At 47.3% G+C, this 18886-nt stretch overlaps 1 protein-coding gene across 2 annotated transcripts in view; it reads left to right on the forward strand.

The window, feature by feature from the left end:
- Positions 1-286: 286 nt before the first annotated feature.
- Positions 287-18886, forward strand: part of GAB2 (GRB2 associated binding protein 2) — an 87038-nt gene continuing 68438 nt past the window's right edge. For both annotated transcript variants that reach the window (XM_054269884.1, XM_054269885.1), the window contains exon 1: positions 287-353. The gene's annotated coding sequence lies outside the window, so the exon portion shown is untranslated. The remainder of the gene's footprint in view (positions 354-18886) is intronic.

The raw sequence follows: 18886 nt of genomic DNA on the forward strand, positions 1-18886 counted from the left end.
CGGGGCGCCGGGCGGGCGGAGGCGTGGTGAGCCGGGAAGGAGCCAGTTTCCTGCTTCCCCGCTCGCAGCCGAGCGGCCGCGGCGGCGGGGGGAGGCGCTCGCCGCCCCCCATCCATCCTTCCATCTCTCCCTCCCTTCCTCCCTCCCTCCACCCATCCATCCATCCACCCATCCATCCATCCGTCCGCTCACCCAGCCAGCCACCCCCGCCCGCCCTCCATGGGCCGGCGCGGCCGGCGCTGAGCGCCGGGAGGCAGCGCCCGGCGGCGCCCGGCTCCGCGATGAGCGGCGGGGAGGTGGTGTGCTCGGGCTGGCTCCGAAAGTCGCCGCCGGAGAAGAAGTTACGGAGATACGTAAGTCTCTGCCCACCCCATCTCATCCTTACCCCGGCCCCGGGAAAGCCGGGATCCATCCCCCCGCCTCCATCCCCGCTCCTCCGCCGCCAGCCCGGGTGCACCTGCCGCCGCCTCTCCCGGCGCCGCGGAGGCTCGGCTGGGCGGGGGTGCCCCTTGCCCTGGCGGGGAACGAGCGCTCCTGGCTCCCCGCCTCTCGGGGAAGGCGGGTGGGAGCATCCCGGAGCCCCCGGCTTGCTCCTGCCCCGGGCTGGCGGGATGGGCGGTGGCGGCCGCGGCCGGAGCGGACACTCGGCGCTGGGGCCGCTCGGGCTGCGCCCCGCGGTGGCCGCGCTCACCCGGGACCTGCGACCGTCACACCCCCGCCTTTGAAGTCGTCTGTTTTAGGGGAGGCTGGGAGTACCTTGTCCCAAAGAGTAAAGGTACTAACGCATCTTGGATCTCCCCCAACATTCCCATAATAGTCGCTCTCCCCCATCCCGTGCAGGGTTACTATTAATCATTGAACGTCCGAACCCTTTGAAGATAGCACCAGTAGCGCTTCGATAGCCTTTGTGTCGTTAGCGGCTGAGATCAAACACTTCAAAGAAGTTGTAAAAAGAGGGTCCAAATGCCAGCTCTGTCACATTCCCCACTCATTGAAAGAAATAACTGTTCTTTGCGTCCTCCGCCTGACGCTCCTGCCATGTGCCACGAGCATTAGCGCTCAGAATCGCGCTGCCGTCCTATGACTCGGCACATCGCTCCCCACGATGTCCAGGGTTCCACTCCCTGACACCAGTGACCAGCCTCAGCCAGCCTTCAGATGACTGGAATGCAGCCTCTGGGAAGGGAGCTGGATGCTCTCCCTTCCTGGGGGGACACCAGCCAGATCATCCTTTGGTCCTGTTGCTTTTGCCTGCGTGCATTTGGGGAATGGCAGGCAGAACAAGTGCAGCTGGTGTCTCCCCAGTGCCTGTTATTGATTGATGGAAGCATCACTGTCTACCCTTGAGAGGGAGATGGATGTCTATAGTCCCGTACTGCAGGCTCGAGCAGGACTGGGGTTGTGTCTGATTTGTGATGGACTGTTATTAGCCTTGCCCAAAATGGGTTCAGCCCCATAGACATCAGTGGTACCACGTCCCTTTGCATTAGACTGTGTGTCCAGTTGCTCTTGGCAATTCTTTCCTTGTGTGCGTTATGCTCTTCCAGGGAATATCAGGTTGGCACAGGGCTGAGGGGTGGAACTGCTGGGGAATCCAGTAAGGTAAACCTGAGTGTTTACGTGAGAAGTATCAACCCCCTAATGAACGTAGGTAGGCTTTGTGGGAGGTGGACAGAATGACTTTGTGCATGCTGAACTGTGGAGGATGCTTTTAGCTTAATGGAGCGAAGCACCTTCCTCCCGCAGAGATCAACTAATTGCTGATCCTGAGTCACCAATGGCCTTAACTCATCAAACATCATTAGCTCCCCAGCATCTGCCCCATGAAAGGGCGCTCACATCACTGTCTGAATATCCAGCTTGTGCTCTGGCATTCCAGCAAGAGCTGAATAAATCTGCTAAATGCTCTACATGGAGGGTGTGACACGCCGGCGGTTAGTGCTAATTATCGATGTGCATAAGAGTGCTTTTCATCCACATACATCCCAAAGTGCTTTGCAAGCCACCTATGTTTTCAAAACATCCTCATTGCCCCAAGAGGAAATGCAGCCATGCTGAGATGTGCCCGGCCATCCCACGCAGCCTCGGCGGGGCAGGAAGCGATGCTTGGCAGATGTCACTCGAGGGGATCTCTGCGCTGGAGCGGTCCCGGCGCTGTGGTCAGTGGGACTTCCCTTCCAGTCACACCAGTTGCACCAGCTTCCTGCATCAGTGGCTGCATTTGAAAGCGTTGGCCTTTAGCTTGGACTGTGTCTCACTTGGTGGTGCCTCGTCCCTTTGCTTTTTCATGCATTATTATTGATACTGTGTTTATGTAGCTGTGGTGTGCATTTAGGGTGTTGGTGTGTGGATCAGGCTCTCCTCAAGTGTAGCTCAGAGCAGCTTGCTTGTCCAGAGCCTGAGGGTGATGGCTTTCCTCCTGTAAAACCTGCCTTTGTCCACAATAAACCCACATGGTTGGACTTTGGTTTTTGTGCACAAAAGACGGTTTATGCCGGCTTTTGTATGGCCTCAAAGGGAAGGTGCTGAATCGCTGGCTTTGCCACTTTCCTTATGTCTTCAGTTTATGTTCTGCTTTGAGATCTCAGAGGAGAAATCTCAGGCTGCAGGATGCTGCTAATGGGGTTTGAAGTTCCTGCTCTGGCTGTATTGACACAGGGGAGAGGACAGATTTATTTTTCCTTTGACAAGTGCATTTCAAATGTATGTGTCTGTACATGGGTGTGTTGCTAACGCTATCCTTGAAGTGCTGTGCTTTTATAAGCCTGGTTTTGTTTTGCTTTTATTTTTCAAGGAGATCTGTGGCAAGAAAGGAAAGTACTGAATTTTCTCTCTGACTTCCACCCAGGGTGGTTGGGAAAGGGGACTCTTCTCCACACCTGATCTGTGTGGCATTAATCTGCATTTACAGCAGTGCTTGCTCTGTTTCACTTCAGAGGATTGTGTTTATGTGAGATTGTGAGACCTATTTGTACAACGCTCTGGGAAATATCAGTGTTGTGAGTTTCTCTTCTGTTGAGAGACATTCAAATGATCAAACGATGACTGCTTAAAGGTTGAGACCAAGTGTGCCTTTTTTCAGCCTCATAACTGCAGACAGGGGTTCATGTAGACTCTGGGCAGTGTGGCTGTAAATGCTACTGTAATATTGATAATAAAACCTAAGCAAACAATTGAAGGTCAAAAGTAATTGAAGTACCAAAATATCTCTTTTCACCTCTGCTCTGCTTGGGACATCAAACTCCCTCATCCTCATGCTTAATTGCTTTTTTTCAGACAAACACTTCTTGTACATTCATAGAATGGTTTGGGTTGGAAGAGAGGTTTAAATTCATCTATCCCAATCCCCTGGCAATAAGCAGGGACATCTTCACCTAGACCCCAGGTTCCTCAGAGCCCTGTGCAGCCTGGCCTTGTATGTTTCCAGGGATGGAGCATCCACCACCTCTCTGGGCAACCTGTGCCAGTGGCTCACCACCCCCATTTAAAAAAATTTTCTTCCTCATATCTGGATCTGAATCTACCCTCTTTCAGTTTAAAACCATTGTCCCCTGTCCTGTTGCTACAGACCCTATTAAAAATCCTGTTCCTACCTTTTGCCTCTCTGACTTTCATGCATGAAAGGGTCTCCTTGTACACAGCCACAAAGCACAGAACTGTCTTTTAATTCTCCTTCTGGCTCCTCCTTAAAGCACATGTGAAAAATTTTTAAAAAAAAAAATAGTCCCTAAATAAAACCCTGGGCTTTAGTTGTGTGACCAGCCAGCCGAGACCAGGGCATGTTGAGCTGGTCCAGTACTGACTCACTGTCTCCTGGTCCTCTCCTGCTGGACGTGCCTGTCTGTTGTCTCCTGTGTGAGACGTGGGTTTGGAGCAGTGTTTTGTGTCTGTCCGCTGCCCGGCACGATGGGCTCGGGGCTGGACTGTCTGGCAGGGAAGCACTGTGAAAAACAAGCGCTGTCGTAGAGCAGCTCAGCTCCCTATCGTTAGATCAGTGTGCTCTGCCTGCTCATTTATGTGCCATGAAGTCAGAGTATTTTCTGTCTGGCTGAGATGTATGTCTGCAGTTCTGACTAAAACAAAAGCTTGTCATCGTGTGCTGGTTGTACAGTCCTCTAGTGCTGTGGGGTTTGGTTTTTTTTTCCTCCCAGCTGGTTTATCTGGGTTTGTCCTTGTGCATCAGTTTCGTTCTTACATCAAGCAAAAGCAGTTTAATCAAGGTCATTGGAAGAGCTGCTCCTCTCTGGTGGGACAAGCAGGAAGAGGTTAAAGGGCTGATTTACTGATTGCAGCCCTGTTCCTAGGGGCAGCTCTTTGATGAAGGGCTTATTTTGGTTCCTGAAGTGGATCCTTCATATCCCACCTCAAAATGCATTGTAAGGATGTCCTCCTTAAATGAGAATGTGGGATGTGGACTGAAGTAGGACAATTAGTGCAGGGTTGTCATAGGCTGTCAAGTAGTGGAGATGCCAGGTGGAGTTTGGCACAGTGCTGATTGGGATGAAATTTTATAGGAGGGAGAAGAAAGAACATCTCTTTATTCTGCAGCAAAGAACAAAAGATAGGTATTGTGCAAAATTATCTCCTTTTTTCTGTCTTCTCTCTAAGGAGTTTTAATCGGTCACTCCCATGCTCAGCTGTGCCGTGCCTCATTTGGGATGCTCTACCCATTAACAAAAATAGGAAACAGTTGCAGACATGCCAGAGAAAAGCACCAAAAATTGAGCAAAGATATAGAAAACAGAAAGACTGAAAGAAATGGGGTTGTTTGGGGATGAGAGGGCTGAGAGGAGAAATAACAGTTCTGGAGTATGCCAAAGGTGGCTGTGAAGGGGAAGGGAGCGAATTGTTCTACATGGCTGGTGATTGGAGGCCAAGAAATGCTGAGCTTGAGCTGCAGCAAGGGAAACAAGTGTAGGAAAAACTTCCTAACCTCTGATTGCCAGAGGAGTGGAGCAGTGGAACAGATGGTTTGGGATGGGCTTGGAGTCTCCATCATGGCAGTTCTGAGTAGCAGGTTGGCCAAACTCCACTTCAGAGAGCTGAATCTGTGTAGAGGCAGTGGAATAAATTTGACAAATTCTCCAGAAATTCCTTCCAGTGCTGGTTTGGGTGAATTTATGGGTTTTGAGCCTGGATGCAGGGAGGGGTAGCTAAGAGGCTTAAGGGCACTGATTATGTCACCTGCTCTCCTGATGGGACTCAAGGAAGTCCTCTGACAAGTTCTTTGTAGAAAGTTTTGATTGCACTGAAACTCCATGAGTTTGCACTTATTCCATCTGTCAGAGTGCCTTGCTGCACCCTGCTCCTCCCATATAATCTCCCAGCTTGATCCCAAAAGACCATCATATATTTTAGCTATTGTAATCTGCCCAATGATTCACAGGAGGGATGAACACTTGCTCCACCAGAGAAGGTTTTGCAGGGCAGGGGTGCATTTTGCTTGCAAAGGCAGTGCCTGCCAGCACTCCTGCTACACCAGCTCTCTTGTGCAATGCTGCACAAAGGTCCCACTCTCTAACTCGTTTCTCTACTGCATCATTGCTGATGAGTCAAAACACACAACCTCTTCCCTACAAGAGGGGAAGAGGTCCTACCCCCTCCATTTGGGGTCATTTTTTTGAGTGTGGGGCTGCATTCCTTTGCCCACTGTAGCATTTTCTGGAAACAGCCAGGTGGTGATGTATTGTCATCATGATAATTGTGATCTAGTTAGAGGCAGATACTTGAGGGATGGTTGTGGGAACAATGGAGTCAAAGTCTTGATTGTAGAAGGTGTCAAGATAAGGAGCAACAACCACAACCCAGATTTGAAGGTTCAGGTTGGGTCTTTGGAAAGCCCCTCCAATAAGAGGGTCATGGTGTAAAGGAACAGGTTCCCGCAGAGGCTGCAGGGTCTCAGTCTTTGGAGGTTTTCGAGACTTGGCCAGAGAAAATTCCAGATGACCTGATCTAATGACACCTCAAATGTCAAGTCAGCAAGCCTGGACTAGAAACTTCCTGAGGTGCCTCTAACCCAACATTTCTTACACCTCTGTAAGGTGCAACGTGGAGCCATGAATCTCAGAAGCAGTAGAGCTGTTGTAGCCCAGCTCACTGTGAAGGTGGACAGTCTTTGTTTTGTTTGCTGCCAACACACGTGTTGGGGCAGCTCTTCAGCTGCTGAAACCCAAACTGGTTTGGCTAGGGCTAACCTGTGTGTGTTCTGAGGCATTGCATCAATTGAGGTGGACATGCCCACAGAGGTAAGGAGTCCGTCTGTTGTGTGGGAGGGTGAACCTGGTGTATTTTCCTGCTACTTTGGCTTTGCTCAGACAGCTTGAGTGAATCCTCAGCTATCTGTCATGACTTCAGTGTTGGCTGATTGTCTTGGCAGTCCATGGTGGATATAAAAGATTAATAGTTGCAAAGCACAGGTTGAACTTAAGAAAGACAAACAGTACTTAAGGAAAGTGTGCGAGGAAGACAGCTTTGTTTCTCTTTGAAAGAGAGCAGAAGTGACACTGAAACAATTTTTTCCCCTTTTTCTTTTAGCAACTATCAGATGGAAGACATGATGCAAAAGTGTTTACCAGACCGAAGCACATAATTTATACTAGTGACTCAAAGGCAGAACAAAAATTATTTATCTGTATTTCAGTAGCAGCTGAGGCGACTGGGGCTCCACGTGCTGTGTTTGGGGAGACCACATCTGCCAGGAAATGTCTGGTCTGATGGGGAAACCAAGGCACAGAGCAAGTCAGTGATTTGGCTGCACTTGTGTTCAGGGTCATTCTCACAGCTGCAAACTCACCTTGGCTTTATGGTTTCTACCTGAGCCAGGAGCTTCCGAGCTGCTCGCAAGCTGCTGAGGATGTGTGAAGCTGTGGAAATTATTGCAGCTGGTCCAGAGAAGTACATTATACATTTCTCAGGGATTTGGATGATGAGGCTGCCAAGGTCATCAAGGGTCTCTCTGAGATGAGTTGACCCAAAAGGTTTGGAAATTACTGCTTTTAATATAAATGGCCCTTCCTTTCAGTAATCATTTAAAGTCTTTAAACTCTTAGTTTCCTATCATAATGCTTAGGTGGATCTTTCAGCACCTTACAGTGGTGACAAAATGTATCTCAGGAGGTGGAAGAAATGAGAGAGAGTTTTTTATTTACTTCAGGGTGCCTGTAGAGCAGAGTAGAGCTAAGGGACATTTTGCTGCTGTTCTGTGTAGCTTCTCCACCTTGCTGCCAAGTGAAACCAGCTTTGTGGTTATCATGTGGTTATCATGGGTTAAACCACAGCGAATTGGCAGTGAATGTGGGAGGCTCTGCAGATGCAGCCAGTGCAGATCATGGCTGGTGTCTGATCTTTAGTGGGCCTCTGCTGGACTCAGTCTTAGGGCCAGTGCTCTTCAACATCTTAAAAAATTACTGGGTGCAGGACTCAAAAGGATACTAAGTAAGTTTGTTGATGATAATAAGTTAGGAGGAGCTGTTGACTCCCTCCAAGGCAGAGAGGCCCTACAGAGAGATCTGGACAGATTAGAGGTCTGGGCAGTCACAACCATATGAAGTTCAACAAGGGAAAGTACCAGATTCTGCACCTGTCGTGGGGCAACCCTGGGTATATGGACAGCCTGAGGAGTGAGATTCTGGAGAGCGGTGCCAGGAAAGGGACCTGGGGGTCCTGGTGGACAGCAAGTTGAATGTGAGTGAGCAGTGCCCTGGCAGCTGACTCTGGGCAAGGGAGGGCATTGTCCCGCTCTGCTCTGCACTGGGGCAGCCTCACGTCGAGGGCTGGGGGCAGTTTTGGGTGCCAGTGTGTGAAAGATACAAAGCTGTTGGAGAGTGTCCAGAGGAGAACCACCAGGATGTGAAGGCTCTGAAGGGGAAGCCTTATGAGGAGCAGCTCAGGGTATTTGGGTTGTTCAGCCTGGAGAACAGGAGACTGAGGAGGGGAGACCTCACTGTGGTCTGCAGCTGCTGTGGAAGCAGAGGGGCAGGCACTGATCTCTGCTCCCTGGTGACCAGTGACAGAACTGAGTGAATGGCATGAAGGTGTGTCAGGGAAAGTTTAGGCTGGGTATTAGGAAAGGGTTCTTCACCCAGAGGGTGGTTGGGCACTGGAGCAGGCTCCCCAGGGAAGTGGTCACAGCACCAAGCTTGGCAGAGTTCAAAAACCATTTGGACAATGCTCTTGGGCACGTGGTGTGTCCTGTGCAGGGCTGGGAACTGGGCTTCAGTGATGCCTGTGGGCCCCTTTCAGCTCAGGATCTTCTGTAATTCTATGATCACTTTTCTTTCTTATTTGTGATTAGTGATGGAAAAAACAAATATTCATCATGTGGATTCACAAAAAACAGACCTGAGACCTTAAGAAGAGATCCAGACCATTTGCATGCTGCCAGGCACACACAGTTGCACCAAGGCACGCCTGCCACGACCTTGTGATGCACAAAGAGGATTTCCTCAAGGTCAGCGTGCCAGCCTGCACAGTGCCATCGTACATATGTCATCAGTCATATCTAGTCACACAGCAACTTAAATACGTGCTGTGTTTAAGTAGAAAATCTTTAAAAATATTTTAAAAGCAGCTTTGGTAAAAAAAAATTTGTTCTTAGCTGTCTTTAGCCTGCAAGCTGTGCCTTTGAAGGACAGGAGGAAAATCTGAGTGCTGGAAGCATATGTTTCTTGCTGTGTAAGATAGCCAGCAGTGCCTGTTTCTCCATTGAATCTGGACTAAATCCAGCAACCTGGGAAAGGGGGGAGCTGATTTCATCTCTGGATTTGTGTTTTCATATTTGGTTCCTATTTTTTTGCGGAGTTCCTGTGCACTTTTCCTGGAGAAGGTTCTGATTTGGGAAATCTTGCATCAGCCTGGTTGTCTGCATTACACTAATGCCTAGAAATGAACTTCTCCATCCAAATGTGAATATTCTCGCCCCAAAATGATGTGTGTTCAGGGTAGAAAGTTCCCTCTTGGGTCAGAAATAGAACATTTTTATTTATAGTTTAAATCTGGTTTTGAGGCAGGACCAATTAAGAGTAGCTCTTAGACTTTTCTGTATTAAGTGTTCAGATTGCTTCTTCTTTTCTGTTGCTTCAAAAGCTTTTCTGTCTCTGCCTACTCCAGGCTCCACATGGCCTCTGAATTTTTAAATGCTGTATGTTTGTTCTCTCTATTACAGAAATAATAATCTATTGACAGAAATGAATATCTATTGACTGAACTATCTTCTGGTTGTTTTTTTTTTTTTTTAAATTATTGTTTATTCTTTCTTTTGCTTCCCCTTGCCTTTTGGACACATCTAAACTATTTCCATTGTGTCTTCTGGATTGAAGATACTGTCCTAATAGCATTTCAGTACTTGTTATGCATCTTATTCCATTTAAACCTGGTATTTTCCAAAGGCGTTTGCTTTGGAAGGCATTTAGACATTTCTTTGGTGGAGTTCCAGGTCCCGCATCCATATGGTAAGATGGAAATAACATTTTGAGTCAAAGATTTGCGGTCTTCTGAATTTCATGGATTTTCAGTGATTAAGTTTTGCTGGTGATCCCAGCTGCTGCCTCACCCATTCTGGTTCCTCACTGACCTTCAGAGCAAGCCAGTGGACTTTCTTGTGGCTGCCAAAAGTTGCAAGTTGACTTGCTAAATCCGCTTTCTGGCCACTTAACATAATATCCAACCAGGGATTATGTCTCGTTTCCAAAAGTGACTAGTAAGCCTTCATTTCTCTCCTCTCTACTGGAGATACTGACTCTGGGGTGTCTTTTCAACTTTCAGCTTTGAAGAGCTGTGTTGCTCGTACATGGGAGTTTTGGTACCGTGTGCTCCTGTAGAACTGGGCAGTGCTTTTGTTTGTCTGCATTTGGTTAATCTCATAATAATTTCAGTAACAATGCTTAATGGTGTTATTAGTCCTTGCTACCTATCTGTTCTTCAGATCTTCACCCACTTTGTCATTTAAGGATCTTTTGCCACTTTTTTTGTTTATTTGTAGGGGGAAGTATGTGGTTTTACTGCTCTCTGGATGCTCTTGGCTTGAAACTGTGCCCCATGGAAAAGACATGGAAAAGAGAAGGTTGGCTGTGCAATTCAGCTCGGGGTTTCAGTAGTTGCCTCTCCATTTAAAAGTCTCCCTTACCACTCCTATAGAAGCCACATCAGCAATTCCAGATCTCCTTTCTTCTCACACTTCTTGCCCACAGATGCTGTGTTTGAGAGCAATCCAGCACAGGAAGGGGCAAGCGTAACAAACCATAGAATCACAGAATTGCAGTGGTTTGGGTTGGAGGCAACCTTAAAGATCATCTAGTTCCAATCCCCTGCCATGGGCAGGGACAGCGTCCACCAGACCAGGTTGCTCAGAGCCTCATCCAGCCTGGCCTGGAACACTTCAGGTATAGAGCATCCACAGCTTCTCTGATCAACCTGTTCCAGTGCCTCACCACCCTCACAGGAAAGAATTTCTTCCTAACGTCTAAGATAAATTTCTTCTCTTTTGATTTAAAACTCATCCCCCTTTTCTATCACTATCTGCCTGTGTAACAACTCCCTCTTTTTTATAAGCTCCCTTTAAGTACTAGAAGGCCACAAAGAGGTCTCCCCAGAGCCTTCTCTTCTCCAAGCCCCTTCCATAAATGCCCCTCTGTAAATGCCCCTTCTTGACTGACAGCATAAATCAGCCACTCTACTTCCATGCCATCAACTGCACACAGCTCCTTTGATTCTGGGCCACTGTGTTCTTCCTAAATAGCTCCCTCCAGATAGGAAGCTCCCGAGAAAACCTCGTTTGCTTTGACCCAGGAAGAATCGATGACTTGAGGCTTCTGTTCTGCCCCCGTCTCGCCTCCCCTGCCTGCCTCGCCCACTGCCCACCACACGTAATGTCAGGCTGGAGTTTCCAGCGGGCTGTGGGGAACAGAGGAGCTCATTGTTTCGGGGGTCAGGGCACAGGGCCAGGGTGGCAGGAGAGAGGGGCGCAGAGCTGGCAGCTGAGCCTTGCTGCTACCTCCAGCATGGCCTCATGTTATCCATAGGGGCAGCCATGCAGACAGTGGGCACTCTGTGATCACGGCTCCTTAAAGCCTTTGATGGAGGGGAATAAATAAATAATATCAATAAAAGGGAAGCAAGGAGAGATGCAGAAGGTATGGGGTGTACAGACTGACAGACTCCTTTTAGCTCTCCTGGCCAGAAGGAGATGCTGAGAAATTATGTAGGCTGGTCCCTGCTCAAGGGTTCAAAATTGGCATTTGAGGTTTTAACTGAGCGTTATCTGTTCAGGTCCTTCTCTGAGCCCTCTGTGTGCATGCAGTGAGGCAGGACAGGGAGCAGGAAGTTTTCCTGCCAGCAATCAGGACTTTATCCTGCAGCAATGTGTGTGTGGGTGGACCCCTGACACCAGCGTCTTTGGAGATGGGTGATGAGAGTGATTAGGAGCCTGGGAAAGCTTTACACAACAGCCTCCAAAGCAGCAAAGGACAGCCACCTTCCAAGGAAAGTGAACAAGAAAGTTCCCTGATAAAAGTCCTCAGGGCTGCTGTCTGTGCAGAGGGGGGACAGCATTTCGGCTTGGCTTGTGGGATTCTGATGGGAGCATCCCAGGGTCCTTCTTCGGGAAGTGGCCCAAAGCATTTGGCACATCACCAAAGAGAGTGAGGTCCCATCCCATCTTGGAACTCACTCTTGGAGAGGTGGGATTTGTGCTTGGGAGAGGTGACCAGATGTGTCTGACCCCTTGGCATCAAACGCAGAAGGGGAGCTGGTCACAGATGTTAAAGCTTATAAGATCTTTTTCTTTCTTCATCCTTCAGCAAGTTCTGCCTCTGCTGTTGATGTGCCATTGGGGAGAAGTTGCCTCCTCCTACCAACTCAGAATTTGCACCTTATAAAGTAGATGAGATAAATAATGTGAATATCTGCAATTTTAGAATTCAATAGCACAAAGGAAACGCTGGAAAGGAACAAAATTGTTATTTTGAGGTTTAAAGCAGTCAGAGTTGAGGATGGATCTTTACAAGAGATAGGGCTCTTTCCTCTTCCTTTTTGGTGAGTTTCCACCTGTAATGGGAAGTGCATTGGTCCAAGACTAGCTAGATCCAGCACCATAGCCATAGAGTTGCTCCCAAAGCCATTTTCAGCCACTGCCTTACACTCCCTCCAAAGTCAACCCAAGGGAGGGAGGGCCTGAAGGGACCAGGCCGTTGTCTCAAACGCTTGCAAAACATGTTGACTGAGGCTTCAACTGGGAATCAATCAGTACACTCTTTTAAGCATCAAATCAGTACAGCCAGCTGGCATGCAGATGGGCTGATGTATCATGTCCTGTCGCAGGGAGGTGCGTTGAGGAGCAAGATTTGAAGACACAGAGTCATGTGTGGAGAAAAAGGTTGCCTGCAAGGTTTATTTGTCCGGGGTTTTTTAATACTGAAGGTGCCTCACGTGCAGCAGAAGGCAGAGCATGTCACAGGTTGGTGTTATGGACAGTGCTTCACAAAATACTCCTCTGTGCTCAGGAGTATGTGTTAGATCTTCACAATGAGTTTGTCTTGGGCCTCATGGATTGCTCTGGGCTGGGACAGAAAAAGGGACATAAAGCAAATCCTGACTTGTGCAATGCGTAGGTTGTTCATGAGACTTTTTTATGAGTACTTGGTTAAGTAGGGTGTTTCAGGACAATGTTCTGTTGGTGATTTTTCTCTGTCCATCCTGCTTCTTGGGAGGGTCTGCCATGACAACTCAGTGCTGTTAAATGTTGTGATTAGGGCATGTGGGGTGAAGTGTGGACCTGCTGCTCTGACACGCTTGGAAATTCAGACAGAATTGAGATGTTGAATACCACTTGGGAAGGACAAGCTTCAAGATTTGCATTTGTAATTAAGAAGAGCTTTTTAAGCCTGTTCTTTGCATTTCTTTGTACCTGGAGCCTCCCACTAACCAACTGTAGCTCAGGTTGTGGAGGAAGGTGAGAAGCCAGAATGACATGTTTGGGGTTTATGTGTGTGTGCACATTGCTGTGCACATTGCTGCTGAGTCAGCTGTATTTTAGGCATGGTTCAACTCTGCTTTGTCAATGTGGAAGGACCTGGTCAAAACCTTGGATTTCCTTCCTTCAGAGCATGGGAGACTTTTGACCTGTTATATGTATTTAAAAACAAAAAAACATGCAAACCAAACCAAACAAAACCCCAAAAAATACTGGTTGATGGAAAACAAGACACCAAAGCACAATCAGAAATGTGGCTCTGGTGCTCTTCAAGTTGTAACTTAAGACATTCATTCCTGGTCAGTATATATTCCTGGATATTATCATATCTTCTTCTTCTCTTTTCTCACCTTTATCCTTTTTGTGCCCAAAGCCCAGTGGTGAGGCCTGGGCTTGGGTTCATTTTCTTTCCCCCAAGATTTGGTCCTTGCACTTTGAACTCTCACTAATACTCATACACCCACCCTGAATATTCCATGGTCTTGGCATTGTAACACTGAGATGGGTTGTAAACACAAATTGTTTTAGCTTTGCACATCCCATAAGAGCAAAGAGTTGGCACAAGAGGTTGGACACTCTGTGAGATTCCAACCTTTCCAGCCAGGTTGCTTACTGGATATTGGATCTTTACTGACCCTGCCTTATAAATAGGAAATATCTCAGGGGTGCAACGAGTCTTATCACAGAGCTGGGAATCAGACACCAGCATCCTTCAGTCTCATCTTTGTCTTCCCATCCCTAAGCTGCATCAGTCCCTGCAGTCTCGTGCTGAGAAATTCCAAGTTTCCCGAGCCAAGTTCACTTGCACGTGCCTTGCCTTGAAGTTCATCGGATAAGGTTGGGAGTGAATTCAGCCTGTTTAAAAACTCAGTCCAGCTGCCAGACAAGGAAAACCTGATGAGCAGAAAGTCAGTCAGACGTGGGAAAGGAGGGGGAAAAGGTGAGTGGTTGTTGTGTGCTGGGCAGGGTGTTTGTGCCAAAATCGGGGGATTTACTCTGTTTTGGGAGTACACACGTGGCAGGGCACATGGGTGAGCTCAGCTGGGTAATAAGAATAAATCTGCTCTGCTTTTGAGAGGCTGGGGCTGAAACATGGTGTAATAGTGATGTGTATAATTTTGCATGGTGAGACAGTCATTTACTGTGCTGTTTCGGCCATCAGCACAACAGCTAGAGGCTGTTAAGATAATTTAGTGGAGGTTTGTGGTTATAAAAACATTTCCATCATGACTAAGGATTCTAATAGAAATTAAATTCAGCCAAGGGGGTTTTAGAATTTTATTTTTTTTGTTGTTGCATACTCCCCAGTGTTTCTGTTTTGATTTATTAATCCTAAGGAATAAGCTGAGGGATGGCGACTAAATGTTTTTTAATGTGTAAAATAGGAGTTGTTAAAGGAAGAAAAACCCCAACACTGGATGTTGCAATTAATTTAGCATAATCTAGTTGTTCAGCAGGGGGGCTCTGGGGTGTCCTGCTCTTGGCTGCTGATTCTACAGACATGTTGGGTAATGTGAAAAGCTATTGTAATGCAATTCTTTGTTATATACATGTTTTTCACTAGGAGTGTTTTGGGTACAAGACAAAATAGTCTTCTCCATTCATCTTGGCTTCACACAGGATTAGTTGTTCAGAATTAAGAACCGATTTTTGAAATTTAAACACAACTGCATCCGGGTGTCCAGCAGCCCACATATCAGCTCAGGATTTCAGCAAAATCCTGTGGGATGTTAGCCCTGGACTTCCAGCCATGTCCTGCATCCATACAAAATCCCTCTTCCACCGCTGAGAACAAGGAGTGTGAGCAATGTGGTCTGCTGTGGGAATGCCTCAGCTCTCCCACTCTGCTGTCTTAATCCAAATAATAACAACAAAAAGTTTGAAGGCTTAGTTTGGAATTGGATAGCTCTCCAAAAATAGGCTCTCCCTGAAGATATCTCCTACTTCCTGCTGGGCTGGAAAAGCTGTGCTGGCAGCCTATGCACTGGGATATTTAGGCATCTTCTGGAGCCTAAAGCATGAAGGAATGCAAAATAATAGAGGAAATCAGTCGAACTTGTTAAATTTCAGAATAGCATTTGGTTTGTGCTTCAAAAAGTGTTCTCCCCCACGCTCTTCCTGCATAAAAAGGCACTTGAGCCAAACCCCAATATTTACAAATACTTTTGAGATCTTCCAGGTGCTGGAGCTCAAAAGTATTTGAGTTCTTCCAGGCTAGACCCTCTTTCTCATAATAACAGACCTTGGCTTGAATGCCTCTGAAAACTGTGGACCCCAAACAGGTCCCTGTGCATGCAGAGCTGTATTGGCTCCAGCTGTGTCTTCTTGTGTTCAGGACTGGGGGAAGGAGTTGTGTAAAAAAGTCCTCTAGAACAATGAACTTCTGTTATTTTGTTACACTGAAAGGCCTCTGAACATCTCAGGGAATAGCTGGTACCATCAGGTGTATCTTAGGAGTTTGTCACCTGGAGCTTCATCTCCCGTCACCTTTGGGTCAATGGGCTCAGCATGGAGGTGGCAGGCACAGAGGTTTCCTCTGCACAGCTCTCTGCAGGCTGTGTGTCTTGGTACCCTCTTCTGTCCATTTGATTTTGGTCTTCCTTTCTCCTTTTCATGTGAAGTGTAACCTTTAGGGGGTTGTCAGCAGGAACACACTTTTCCCAGCACGTGACTTGTATTTTGGTCGCTGAGCACCTGGTTTTATGGCGCTGAGTGGAGCTGCCTCTGTAAGTCCATCTTAAGATGAGTAGGAATGAGCACAGAAAGGCTGACATGGCCATCCCCACGTGTTGCAGAGAATCCAGAAATCCAGCTCAACCTCTGCCTGGACACAGCCATGCTGTGAGGAGCAAATCCCATTCCAAACAGGACTCCACAAAACCAAGGCTAAAATTTTAAAAACCAGTATTATTAATCTGCCTCCACATGTGGTGAGCCTGTGCTTAGGAAGCTGGAAAAATCTACATTTCCAAAGTTGTTGAACAGGAATTTTAGTGTGAAAGTCTTTCCCCCATCCTCCTGTTTATAAGGTTTCCACAGGGACTATTGGGATGATGCAGACAGCTGGTAATTCACCCTGCTCTCTCTCCAGCCACAACAGCACCAGCTCTAAAAGCTGTGTTGGGAACAGAAGTTTAGGAACACAGTCTCAACCTTTCCCGGCTTGTTTTTCCCATCTGTTTTTAACAGCGTGTTCTTGCCACTTGGACCTTTCTGGGCTCGATCTTGTGATCCCTGATGTAGTATGACATTTCCAGTTTATTAGGAATGCTTTTGTTTATTTGCTGGGTGGGTTTTTTTGCTTTATTTCTTTCTTTCATTTTTTTTCCTTTTCCCTAGGTTGTGTGGAGGCTTTCTGCCTTGGCTGCCAATGCAAACGTCCCCTCCCGTGCTGGGAGGTGCCACCCACACCCGTCCTCTCTGAAATCAGGACAGTTATCTCACCAGTTTCAAGTACTTTGAGTGGTTTGGGGGCTGTTATTAAACAAAAAGGAAGGCTGATTATGTTTTTATATTTTTCTGTCCTTTTCTACCTTTTCGTAGTAAAAAGCCAGGTCCTGGAGCACTGAAGCAAATGAGGTTTTAAAATTCAGTCATTGTTTTTAAACTTTAGACCGCCAAGAAGGGCCTCAGGGCTAGAGTTTGCTTGCTGATGGCATTTTCAGTTTACACAGCCTGTCTTTGCTTTTCTTAGCAGATTGAGTTTATTGCCTGTTGCATGCAAGTGTGAGTTTGCTTCTAAGCTGAAAATGGCTCAACCAGCCTTCAAGTTGCTCCATCTTTCCATTTTGCATAAAATTCACCACACTTTCCTCCAGTGCTGGGCAAATGTCCTCAAGAGATGAGTATCAGTGCCAGGGCAATATTGGGATTGAGGTCCAGCTCTGCCCATCTTCTCTCCATAACCTATGTGTCCTCTATAAATTCCTTCATTCTTCTTGAAGAATCGAGTGATAACTTTTGGAGACCAGTTCTCAGATCCTGGCTGACATAAATCCCCCTGCCAAACTTCAGGCATGCTTAATTGCTGTTTTCAAATACTTGCAAATTCAAATTCTGTAGCAGCCAGTGAAGCATGTGGTGGTGTGAGAAGCTGCAGTCTGTGTGGTATTGTGTGGAGGGTCTTAATGCAAAAAGTGTATTTTAAATGGGCAGGAGAGTCTTGTGAGCATCCGTGGAATGGATGGGGCTCATGGACTCTCCTGCTCATGGGGTTTATGGTGACATGGGCTCTTAGGGACTCTGCTGGAGCTGCATCATGAGGAGCAGGTAACTCCCAGTCATTTCTTGGCCTGGGGATCACAAGGATATGGAAGACAGATCGTGCATCTCCATCAAGCTTATATTTACTAAACTGAACCAAATCTCAACTGTCAGGAGAGTAAATCCAGAAAGTGTTGCATGACTGCAACATGCTGGGAGTAGAGATGAGGCTGATTTCTTTTGGGTCAGTTCAGCCTGCACCACAGCAGAGCTTCAGGTAAAAATCTTTAATTGCTGTTACCTGTGCATGATCCTTTGAAGAAGTGAAGGTGGTAGTCTTGTAGTCCTTTACAAGCATAAGCTGAAGTTGCAGTTGTGTGGTAAATCTTCTTCTTTGCCACAACGATCAGAATTTGGGTCTGTAACCATAAAGATTTGCAGACAAAAATAATTTATGTAGTGGTACCCAAAAAAGTTCAGAAAGTCGTATTTGCATAGTGAAGACCATCTAAAAAAGCTCAGCAAGTCTGTGCCTGAGCTCAGAACTGCTGTGCCTGCTTTTAAATTTTTTAAACACTGGCCTTCCCAGGAAAGCAGAGATGCCTCCAGAGACCCCACAACTCTGGTTGCTTCCAGCCAAGCAGCAGTGGCATTTTTCTGTCCAGTGAATCTGATTTCTGCATCAGCTTTCCCCGAGACCAGCCTTCATGTTGTCTGTCTTTTCACTCTGTGTAGAAATCACCACACTTACCTCCAGTGCTGGAACATCATCAACAGATGGATATTGATGTCAGACCAATACTTTGTGGTATCACAGAGTCACAGAATGGTTTGGGTCAGAAGGAACCTTAAACATCATCTAGTTCCAGCTCCCTGCTGTGGCCAGGGACGCCTTCCACTGCGCCAGGTTGCTCAGAGCCCATCCAACCTTGCCTTGATTGCTTGCTCTAAGGCAAAAAGAGCTTCTTAATATCTCCCCCAATTAAATTAGAGACTCTTCCTGCTCCTGGGGATTCCCTGGGACATGCTTTGGGCAGCATTGCCCCAATGATGCTCCCAAAGACCTCACCTCCTCCCATGCAATCTAAGATTTGCTGGTTCACAGCGTTAAACAAAATTGAGGTGAACCTCATCTTCCTGTTGCATTAATGAGGCTTGTTTAATGACAGACACCATGAAAATAAAAGGAAACAGCTGTAAGGAGGACTGATTGAAAGTGCAGATGCTTTGGGGCAAGATCAGGGTGGCAGTCTGCACGTGGCAGCTGGTTCTCCACTGCATGCCGTGCCTCATCCAAGTTCAGGACTGAGAGATGCACAGGATGGAGCACCAGGCAGTACCAGTCTGCGTGGATGGATTCATCTGACTTGTTGTGGCACGCTGAATTAGCCTTTATGGGTTTATTTTCAGCAGTGGGGAAGGCCTTGTCTCCTGGAAGTAAAATCAATAGATGCTTGGGGTCCTGATCTGGCTTGAAATGGCTCCTAGGTGCTTATGTGTTGCAGAGTCTTTGGCCATCGCTGTTCCCAGGCACTTGGGGAGGGAGCTGTGGGGAAAAGAGGATGGGGCAGATGCTGCAGAGCCTGAGTAGAATTTGGCCTCTAGGGATGCAGGGGTTTCATGTCTGCTCACTACCCTCTTTCATCCTGCAGCAGGATGTTGGAAATAATAGGGGCTTTTTATCCTTGTGGCCAATTTACGAACCAGCTTCCCCCA

The sequence above is a fragment of the Melozone crissalis genome, unplaced genomic scaffold (genome assembly GCF_028551555.1).
Source record: "Melozone crissalis strain CALT ecotype California unplaced genomic scaffold, PUWL_Pcris_2 ptg000008l_1, whole genome shotgun sequence".
NCBI lineage: Eukaryota > Metazoa > Chordata > Aves > Passeriformes > Passerellidae > Melozone > Melozone crissalis.